This window comes from Cupressus sempervirens, chromosome 10, assembly GCF_028749045.1.
Source record: "Cupressus sempervirens isolate cs-2001-9-10 chromosome 10, ASM2874904v1, whole genome shotgun sequence".
Classification (NCBI taxonomy): Eukaryota; Viridiplantae; Streptophyta; class Pinopsida; order Cupressales; family Cupressaceae; genus Cupressus; species Cupressus sempervirens.
This window is the reverse complement of record NC_143127.1, coordinates 579,092,695-579,104,729: the sequence shown is the minus strand read 5'-3', so window position 1 is coordinate 579,104,729 and position 12,035 is coordinate 579,092,695.

Below are 12,035 nucleotides of genomic sequence, written 5' to 3'. Positions count from 1 at the left end.
AAGATTTTTTGCTAATCCTAAAGAAACTTGCATGATGGTAGTCAAAAGAATTTTGAGATATCTAAAAGGAACTAAAGAATATGAGTTATGGTATAAGAAAGGATTAAATCTTGAGTTGAGAGCCTTTACTGATGTAGATTGGGTTGGAAGCATTGATGAAATAAAATGTACTAGTGGAGGAGCATTCTTTCTTGGAAAGAAGCTAGTGTCTTGGACAAGCAAGAGGAAAAAGTGTATTTCCAAATCCATAGCAAAGGCAAAATATGTTGCTAGAATAGTCAATCATTCTAACATAATGTGGATCAAGTAATTAATGTCAAGAATGAAGGAAGAAATCAAGGAACCAGTGGTTATATATTGTGATAGCACAAGTGAAACCAATTTATCCAAAAATCCAGTGATGCACACAAAGATAAAACACTTTGCAATTAAATATCATTTCTTAAGGGAATTGGTTCAAGACAAAGAGGTGAGATTGGAATATGTGAACACCAAGGAGTAGATAACATATATATTTACTAGGGCTTTACCTAAGGATGCATTTATGTATCTAAGAGGTAAACTAGGGGTTATTCTCCTATTTGATGCTCACTAAAGCAAAAGATATTGAGGCATCAACAAAGATTCATTGAAGATCTATCAAGTTGATAAGGATTATCACACTTTAGGTGTGAAATATTGAGCATATTGCATATGAACTAGTACATAGGTACATTGTAACTTCAAAATTCTATATCCTTTGGTATTTGATGGCAAAGAGGGAGAATTCAATGTCAACATGGAAGATTGAGGGAAGTTTAGTGTTAAAGAGAAAGAGGGAAAGTTTTGTTTCTTGGTAGAAATAAAATATTCAGATGATGAGATGTACAACAAAGAGGGAGAAAATGATAGTAGTTCACAACAAAGTGTTGACAGGGAAGCATTAGAGACAAATCCATGCAAAATCTCAAAGGGAGTTAGTATGGATGAGAATCATAATCAAACTAAGGATATTATTCAATTTCTTATACTTCTATTAGTTTATTTTGACATGTTGTATTTCCATCAATACCAAAGAGGGAGTTTGTTAGAAATAATTCTTTAATTGTATATTGTCATTGATGTTTACACAAAGGTCAGTATTAATCAAGCAATGTAGAGTTTGCAGTATGAACCATGTATATCTCAGTATTAACTAAGTAGTCAAGCAAAGAAGACCTTTCAATATTAATCAAATAGTTGGTTAATAAAGGGATTTCTACTTGCAGTAGTGACTGAGTGGTCGGGCATCAAAGAAGTCATAGTGTTAACCAAGCATTCAATCCTAGTGTTGACCATGTGACAACATAATGCATATGTCTATCTTTAATTGATTGGGGCTGACTATTTGGATGTTCATTGATTATTTAGAAGGGTATTTAACCCAAATTTTTCTAGCTTATGATATATAAGAAATGTCAAATTGTGAGGGTAAAAGTCTAGAAGTGAAATATGAAATAAGATGGATATGTGAACGAAAGAAAAAGTAGAGTAGGAAAGTGTGGAAGATAAGCTACAAAGAACATCTGATCAGCAAGGATCCAAAGGTCATGCCAGAACAAAGATATGAATATAAAAAGGAAGTTGCTTCATTAATTAGGTCAAAATTTTTGTTTCTTTCTAACTATTTTAATAGTAAAGAAATCTCTTAAGAGAGTTGAGTTAACAATCATTTTGTAAATCCTCTAACAAGGTGAAATTTCATGATTGAAGTGCTTAAAGACCTCTAACTAGGCCATCCTAATAGGGTGATCTGAATCCTCTAATAGATTCATACTTAATAGTATAATTTTCAACCTTTAATAGTGTTGACTCCTAATAAGGATCACTTCAGAAGAGTGAAAATTATTGTGACAAGTTACTAGGTAGTTTTTCCCAAATTGGGTTTCCACATTAAACCTTGGTGTCATATTTGTTCATGCTATTTTCTTATGCTTTATTTTTTTGCAACTAAGTTACTTAAGGATAAAATAGATTGATAAATTTTAAGATTGCTTTGTTAACTGAGTACCAGTAATATTCTAATGTTAACCAAGTTGAACAGTATTGCATGAATAGTGGAAGTTTGTATTGACATCTAAAGGACAAGGATTTGTTTTGTGGTGACTTATTCACCCATCCCCTCTTGGTTACTTTCTTACATTTCCAATATTTGGTTCATCCCTCAAGATTATACCAATTTTAATACATGATAAAATATGATACCAATTTACACAACTCAATCAACTATCCCAAGGGTTCCAAGACATAGTTTCTTTTCACTAAATTAACTAAACTAATGAGATCAACCATATATAATCGCATGATAATTTATAAATTCATTTTAGAATCCCAAATTAAATATTTCTAATTCTTTAATCAACCATGATAAAATGAACACATATCAAGAAGTGAACTAATACCTACATATGGCATAGAAGGAATAAAAATGAATCTACCATATCCATACAAGCAAGGAAAAATTCATAAGATACAATGATACATCATGGAATACACTATCATACATCATCCATTGCATATGTTGTAAGGTTATAATCAATAATGCATCAATCCATGATACAATGCAAGTATAGTTGTAGATCACTTGAATTGATGTCACATAAAACTATGTCATAGAATACATGATATTATCTCATGAAGAACTATATGAAAGTATCCAAGTACTAAATAAGAAAATAGAAGTAGTAACAAGGATCTTCCAATAGAAATAACATAAACATTGGACATTAATGGTAAAAGAGTCACTACCACTTGACCATGTGGAACTTGAAAGGTCGCTCCCATTATGTTGATGAGATAACACTAGGCCTTACTAAAAGAAATAATCAATCAAGAAAGACTAATATAAATGGTACATTTTATAAAATGGTAATAAATGGTTATAAGGTTGTCAAAAATAAATTACCAAGACACAAATTAGATCAACCAATGCAATGTAGGAACCTAGAACACATATGAGGAAGTGTCATCACATAAGTCAACTCTAGAGTTACATTGGTAGTCTCTCTAGACCCCCAAACCCCTAGTTACTCAATGCAATATTAATCATCCTCCCATATAGACAAAAAAAACTAGCCATGCAAGACCTCAATCAAGTATCTTTTCCCACTTCCATTGTAGCCTATACTAGCACTCAAGGCATGGAGGAGGCATAAGTGGGGTCTTAATTTTATATTTACATTGATATAATATGTTTTCTAAGTAGGGGAAAAATATAATGACTTACATTTTACACCCCTATTTAAAATGTCATTTTTTCATTTCCCCTACCTTAGCCTAAGATCAAAACCCTTCAAAACCCTATCACTCGCTTGCATTAACTAACTCAAGATCCCAATTAAAAAATCTAGCTACATGGCTCCAATGATTTTGGAAAATTACATGTCATAGAGATGTCAGTGTGACATGCTCACATCCAAAAATACGCAAACACACACAAGTTGTCATTGGAGTGTTACAAACTATCAACCTACATTCCTATCACCACAATGATGAGCTTGTCCAGTAGGATTCCATTTGAATGAATTTTGTAACCAAAATTTGGCCTTATTTGGTCTTCTTAGTTATTCAATCAATCTCTTAGACACTTCTTATCTATTTATCCTTCTTCTTGGGAACATTCAATAGCCATTTTTTTTACTTGCAAGTTACACAATGTTCAAGTTTTAAAGCTCTTATTATTGCAATAATGTGAGCTCTATCACCTTCATTAGACTCTTTTATCATTTAGGGGATTCTTCTTTCTCATGTTGTGTATTGGATAGCATATTATTGTTGGATACAATTGTCTAATTGTGTGTTGTCTTTGATGTTACAAAAATGTCATATCATTTTTCAATCTGTGCTTACTGAGCTCACTTGGTCAGCAAGATTGTTTTTCTTATCTACCAAGCATTCCTAGAGATTACTCTGCAAAGACTATGTATACCGAGCTCATGCAAGAATCAAAGGAAATTCTAGCAGGAAGCAATATTAATCGAGTTCTCATGGTTAACAAAGGAAAGTTGGTCAAAGTTAGTGTTCACCAAGTTCACTGGGTTGACAAAGGATTTTGCAAGTTTGCAGTGTTAACCAAGCATCTATTGGTCAACACAAGAAATCATTTCAGGATCAGTGTTTACTGAGCTGGGTCATTTGTCAAAGGATTTTGTTGATTTGGGATATGAAGTTTAATTATTTCAAGTTTTGATTCCAGCCAACTATGGTAATGATTATTGGTTATTGCAAGTGGTAATTGAGTCGGCTTGATGATTTGGATGGTATAAATGAAAGGTCAAGTAAACACTCTAATGTGTGCTAGTACGCAAGTGTATTGATTGAAAAGGAAAGCGTGTGAGTGAATTTGAAGTATGGTTAGATATCCTTGTGGAGCAGAAAAGTAATATTCAATCAAGAAGGATCAAGCTTTCATGAACTGAACAGATATATAGATTCAACAATTCAGTTGCATCTCAAACAGGTCATTTCATTGTTACTTTCTTATCATTGTAGCAGTGATCCAAAATCTCTTAACAAAGTTGGTTTAATAGCTAGTTGTAAATCCTCTAACAACGTGAAAATTCCATTGAATTGCTGTAAGACCTCTTGCAAGGCCACTCCTAATAGAATGATTAAATCCTCTAAAAAGGTCACACCTAACAATGTGTTTTGTAACTTTTAACCAGGTTGGCTCCTAACCGGGCTCACTTTAGAAGAGTGAAAATCAGTAACTAGTTACATTGGTGCTTTTTCCCATATTGGGTTTCCATGTTAAATCTAGTGTCTCTTGTGTTCATTTATTTTCTCTCATGTTTGCAATTCATTACTATTGATGTTAGATCTGCCAAAGTTAAACATACTTTGCACTTATCGACTTACAACATTTTTCAATATGTTTACCGAGTGATAGCAGTAATTAGTTTTATCAGACATCTAAAGGATTTGTGAGAAAAAAATTTATTCTAACTGATTCACCCCCCCCCCCCCCCCCCCCCCCGCCCCCTCCCACTCTCAGTTACTCCATCTGCATTTCCAACAATTGGTATTAGAGCTTTTGGTGCTTGCAAGAAAGGTTTGAAGGACCTAAGCTAAAGATTAGGATGTCTTATAAGAGAGAAATTCCAAAGCTTAACAGAGAAAAATTTTCAGCATGGCAAGGACTTATGAGACTTCATCTAGCTTCCATTGGTGATTTAGGATGCAAATATCTTGATGAAGAATACACAACTTCTATTGGTACATTATCTGTTGGAGATAGTGCTGAGAAAAAGAGCCATAACACCATGATGATAGATATTGCATTTGCTCTTAGCTATGAAGAATTTGATGAGATCAAGGACTACAAAATTACTTTTGAAATGTGGAATAAGCTAGAGGACATCTATGGTGGTGATGACAATGTGAAGAGAACCAAAGCAGAAAGCCTTAGAGGATAGTTTGATTAGATGAGGATGAGAGAAGATGAAAATATTGCCAAATATGTGGAAAGAATCAAAGCCAATGTCAGTGCAATTAAAGCATCTGGAGGAGAAATCAAGGAAGAAACTATTGTAAGTAAATTTCTCAGAACATTGCTTCCTATCTATGCAATTGGAGTATCTATTATTCAAGAAAGAAGGTGTGAGACAAATCATAAGATAACTTTGGATACCTTAGTGGGAAGATTGATAGCCTTTGAGCTAGACAACTATGAAAATTATGTTCCATCTTCCAAGAATATTGAATCTACATTTGAGGCCAAGCTTTCACTTAAGGAGAAAGGCAAGAAAATAAAGGACATTCAGTAAAAAAGTGAAGAAGAATCAAAGGAAAGTTCTAATAGTGACCTTGAAATTGTTGAAGCTCTACTTGCAAGGAAATATTCTAGCGATAGAGGAAAATACAAAGGTAAAGCTCCCTTAATCTATTTTTCCTATGAAGAAGTTGTTCATATTGCTACTAGGTGCCCAAAAAAAGATAAGGATGAAAAGAAAAGTCACAAATACAAAGAAAAAAGGGATTTCAAAGGTCATAAATCATTCAAAAACAAAGGTAAGAAAACTTTTTTTATGGCTAAGGATTCTAATAATAGTGAAGATGAAATAGTTTGTGTTGTTGTAAAAGATGAATCTGATGATGAAGGAGATAAGATGGCACTTATCTCTCATGTTAGCAAAAATGATACATGGATCATAGATAGTGGATGTTCACATCATATGATTGGTGAAAAAAAAAAATTTTGAACACTTTGAAGACTACGATGGTGGTACTATAAGGTATGGAAATAATGAACCTTGTTGCATAAAAGGGAGAGGTCAAATCTCAATAACCAAAGAACTTGTATGTGACAATGCCTATTGGGTTGAAGGACTAAAACATAATCTGTTGAGTGTGGCATAGCTAATCAACATTGGATTCAAGGTGGAATTCATGCATGGCAAGGAAAGACTGCTAGATGACAAAGGAAAACTGATTGGATCAGGCAAACAAACAAAAGGTAACCTATTTTATCTTGATCTTGGTCATTGCTCATGTTTTATTGCTTAAGTTGAAGAAAGTTGGTTATGGCACAGAAGGTTATGTCATGTAAATTTTGATAACATGGTGAAAATAAGAAAATTCAAGAAAGTAAGAGGTATTCCTAGTTTGAAGAAACTAGATGTTGGTTTATGTAAGAATTGCTAGATTGGTTAAATGGGAAAGACTAGTTTTAAAGGAAAAAACTATCAGTCTGAAGATATCTTGGAAATTGTGCATACTGATTTCTGTGGACCTTTTAGAATAGAAAGATATAGTGGAGAAAAATTCTTTATTCTTTTTGTTGATGACTACTCTAGAATGATGATTGTTATGTATTTAAGAGAGAAGTTAGAAGCATTTAAAAAATTCAAATGGTATTTGGCAAGAATAGAGAAAGAAATAGGGAAAAGACTAAAATTCTTAAGATTAGACAGAGGTGGTGAATTCATCTCAAATGAATTTAACATTTTTTGCATTGAAAGAGGAATCAAAAGACAGGTATCAGCTCCTGAAACTCCCGAGAAAAATGGAATAGCCGAAAGGAGAAATAGATCCATCATGGATTGTGCAAGAACTTTGATGATTGAAAAGAACATTGCTATCAAATACTGGAAGGAAGATATCAGCATTGTAGTTCATACCTTAAACTGAGTACAGTTGAAGAAAGACTCATATAATACTCCCTATGAATTATGCTATGGCTACAACCCCAATGTAAGTTACTTGAAAGTATGTGGAAGTAAATGTTATATCTTGAAAGAATCTAGAAAATGCAAATTTGATGTAAGAGGTGATGAAGGTATATTCTTAGGATATTCTCGCAGAAGTAAGGCATATAGGTGTTTGAATTTGTCCACTCATAAAATCATAGAAAGTACACATGTAAGAATTGATGATTTTGTAGAAAGGACTGAAGAAGAAAGCAAAAATGAACTAGAAGACTATAGGAGATTTGTTTACATCAAACTTGATACATTGCCAGACACATCTGTCAATAAGGAGAATTCTACTCCCGAGTCTTCTTTAGTCACCGAGTTAGAAGAAGTTCAAACTGAGTCACAATGACTCGAGACACAATCTGAAGCTACCAAGCCAATGCCTACTGAGTCTGAAGGACCCGAGCCACAAACTAAACAACCAGAGCTAGAAGTTGAAATTCAAAATGAAGATAGTGGAATTCATTCAAAAGGCAAATAACCTATATTATCCAAGTCTAGTAGGAGGCATCATACACTAGACTAGATTATTGGAGATAAATTAGAAGGTACTATGACAAGAAGTAAGTTAAAAGGTACATGTTTACTTGCTGATTTTGAACCTACAAATGTTAAAGATGCATTGGAAAATGAAAGTTGGATTGAGGCTATGAATGAAGAAATAGAGCAAATAGAGAAGAACAAAACCTAGACTCTTGTACCTAGGCCTAAATATAAAAAAGTGATTGGAACAAAATGGGTATTTAGGAATAAGTTGAATGAAGATGGTAAGGTATCAAGAAATAAATCTAGATTGGTATGTAAAGGCTACTCTCAAGAAGAAGGCATTGATTATGGTGAGACTTTTGCTCCTATTACAAGATTGGAAGGTGTTAGGACCTTACTTGCATATGTAGCACATAAAGGATTTAAGGTATATCAAATGGATGTTAAATTTGTATTTCTCAATGGTATTCTTGATGAAGAAGTCTACATTGAACAACTAGAAGGTTTTGTTGATCTAGATAAAAGGGACATGGTTTGCAAGTTACACAAAGCATTGTATGGTCTAAAACAAGCTCCTAGAGCACGGTATGAAAGATTAGATAACTACCTTATACAGATTGGTTTCCAAAGAACTAATGATAACAGTAGTTTGTATATCAAAGAAGGACTAGATAACAAGATTGTATTGGCAGAAATATTTGTGGATGATACTTTATTTACAAGGAATGATTATCTATGCAAAGAATTTTCAAAGCAAATGAACAAAGAGTTTGAAATGTCTATGTTTGGTGAGATTAAATTCTTTTTCGGATTACAGATACAACAAAGCAGGAATGGTATCTACATCACTCAGTCTAAGTATATCAAGGAGATACTCAAGAAGTTTGGTATGGAAGATTCAAAACCAGTTAGAACCCCCATGTGTACTAGATTAAAACTTACCAAAGATGATAATTCAAAAGAGGTAGATCAGACCTTATATAGATCAATGATTGGAAAATTATAGTATATGGTTCATACCTGACATTGCTCTTGCAGTTGGTATAGTAGCAAGATTCTCAACTAAGCCAAGAGAAAATCATATGATGGCAATCAAAAGAATCTTGAGATATTTGAAAGGCACAAAAGACTATGGGCTATGGTATAAACTTGGAGGAAATCTAAATGTAAAAGTGTTTACTAATGCTGATTAGGCTAGAAATATGGATGACATAAAGAGCACAAGTGGTGGAGCATTCTTTCTTGGTAAAAGGTTGATATCTTGGACAAGAAAAAAGCAAAATTGCACTTCCCAATCCATAGCAAAAGAGGAATATGATACAGTAGCAATGAATTTTTCTAATATTGTTTGGTTTAAATAGTTGTTGGAAGGCATGAAGGTTGAGATCAAAGAACCAATTGTCATGTTTTGTGATAACATAGGTACAATTAACATATCTAAGAATCCAATGATGCATTCCAAAACCAAGCATATTGCTATAAAATATCATTTTGTTAGAGAATTGGTGCAGGACAAAGAAATTAGATTAGAATATGTGCATACAAAAGAATAGATTGCAAACATATTTACCAAGCCATTACCTAAGGATGATTTTGTGTATCTAAGAGTTAAGTTAGGGGTCATTTCCTTATCTGAAGCTCACTAAGTAAAGCTTTAAGTGATGCATCAACAAGAACTAAGTTGAAGATCAATTAGTTGATACTGCATAATCAAGAGAACATTGCATATGAATCAGTACTCAAGGTACATTGATACTCATTTCGTATGTGTTGTATTTGGCATGTGTTGTCAAAGAGGGAGAGTTTACTGTCATATCTTTCTGAAATTTATTTGAAGAAAGAAGTTATGTAATTCCTTCACAGAGGGAGATTACTACATGAAAGCAAAAGAAGCTTTTGCTAAAAATCTCATATTTTCAAATTTCATTGTGCTACAACATGTTGTGTTTCCATCAATGCCAAAGAGGGAGATTGTTGGATACAATTGTCTAATTGTCTGTTGTCTTTGATGTTACAAAAATGTCATATCAGTTGTCAGTCTATGCTTACCAAGCTGACTTGGTCAGCAAGATAGTTTTACTTATCTACCAAGCATTCTTGGAGATTACTCTATGAAGACTGTGTATACCAAGCTCACTCGAGTGTCGAAGGAAATTTTTGCAAGAAGTAGCATTAATCGAGTTCTCATAGTTAACGAAGGAAAGTTGGTTAGAGTTAGTGTTCACCGAGTTCACTCGGTTGCCAAAGGATTTTTCAAGTTCACAATGTTCACCAAGCATATGTTGGTCAACACAAGAAATCATTTTAGGATCAGTGTTTATCGAGCTAGATCGACTATCAAAGGATTTTGTTGATTTGGGATATGAAGTTAAATTATTTCAAGTATTGATTCCATTCAATTGTGGTAATGATTATTGGTCATTACAAGTTGTAATTGAGCTAACTTGATGATCTAGATGGTATAAATGAAAGGTCAAGTGAAGACTCTAGTGTGTGTGAGTATGCAAGTGTATTCATTGAAAAGGAAAGTGTGTGAGCTAATTTGATGGATGGTCAGATATCCTTGTGGAGTAGTAAAGTGATATTCAATCAAGAAGGATCAAGCTTTTGTGAACAAAATAGAGATCTGGATTTAGCAATTTAGTTGCATCTCAAATAGGTCATTTCATTATTACTTTCTTACCATTGTAGTAGTGATCCAAAATCTCTTAATAGAGTTGGTTTAACAGCCAGTTGTAAATCCTTTAACAAGGTGATAGTATCATTGAGTTGTTCTAAGATCTCTTGCAAGGCCACTCCTAATAGGGTGATTAAATCCTCTAACAAAGTCACACCTAACAGTGTTTTTTGTAACCTTTAACTAGGTTGGCTCCTAACAAGGCTCACTTCAGAAGAGTGAAAATTAGTAACTAGTTACATTGGTGGTTTTTCCCATATTGGGTTTCCAAATTAAATCTGGTGTCTCTTGTGTTCATTTCTTTTTTCTAATTTTTTCAATTCATTACTATTGATGTTAGATCTACCAGAGTTAGACATACTCTACACTTACCAAGTTACAACATTTTTCAATATGTTTACCGAGTGAGAGCAGTAATTAGTTTTATCAGACATCTAAAGGATCTGTGAGAAATGTTTTTGTGCTAACTGATTCACCCCCCCTCTCAATTACTCCATCTACATTTCCAACAATTATACTCTTTCTGTACTTCTTATTGTATTATAGTTTTTATCTTTTTGGTTATCTATCACTAATTTTTGTGTCTATTGGGTTCTCGCGGAGGTAGAGACACCAAAATAGGGATGCAAATGAGGTATGTCTCTAAACATCCACCTAATAATATCCTTGATTTCTTTGTGCATATGCTTCTTACAAGGACAATATCAATAGATTACTTCTTCAACCTTTGAAATTTGGTTTCATCTCATCTCCTTTCTCTTTTTCATTTACACTAGATAAAATATACTTCCATTATATCATAATTTTGTCTACTTGTATTGTACACTTTAGAATAGTATTCTATTATTATTTTTTTATATTTTTTTTCCTTTTTTCACCATGTTTGTACAATGTGCCAATGCATTGCATTGTGTCCAACTTTTACATTGTTGTACTAGACTCACAGTATTGCCCAAGACAATGAGCTTACAAAGTTTAATACTTACTCTTCATAGTTGGCTCTTTCATTTTTTATAATCTAAATATTTTTTGTTGTACATTTAATTTATCTATAATCACTTATTTTCTTTCAATTATTTAATCTTCATTGAATAGTTGCACTTAACACTTAGAAGTAACCAAGTAGATTTCCTATAATCAACATAGTTAATATCTATAGAGCTATGTGCTAGCATAAGTGAGGTGACACAAGAGAATATTCAATCCCTTAAGACTTTAATTGATCTATAGGTTACATTTTTTCCGTCTCCACAACAAAATACCAATCAAGCTTTACTTAAGCTTAGGAAATTACATAGGAGTAGTTGAAGCATTTCCACTTTGTGTGGACTTGTCATATTATCAATTTATCACTCTTTGACTTTGTTAAGATTATTTTATTATATGTTGGAGGATGATCCAATTCTACTAAAAATGTGATTCAACCTTAGGTTGGTGATAATTTGTCTCTTTATTATCATGTACAATATAATGATACTTGTTATTATCTCAATAACTCTAGCATTTTCAGCTTGGTCCATTTAATCAAGGGGTCTCCTATGCACTTTCAATTATTGTATTGCATTTTGTATGTGAATATAGTTTATTCTTGTCATGTTCATTCTCTCTTGTTATTTTGCTTTATGTTGCCTTTAGATCTTGGGTGGTTACCATTGTAGCAA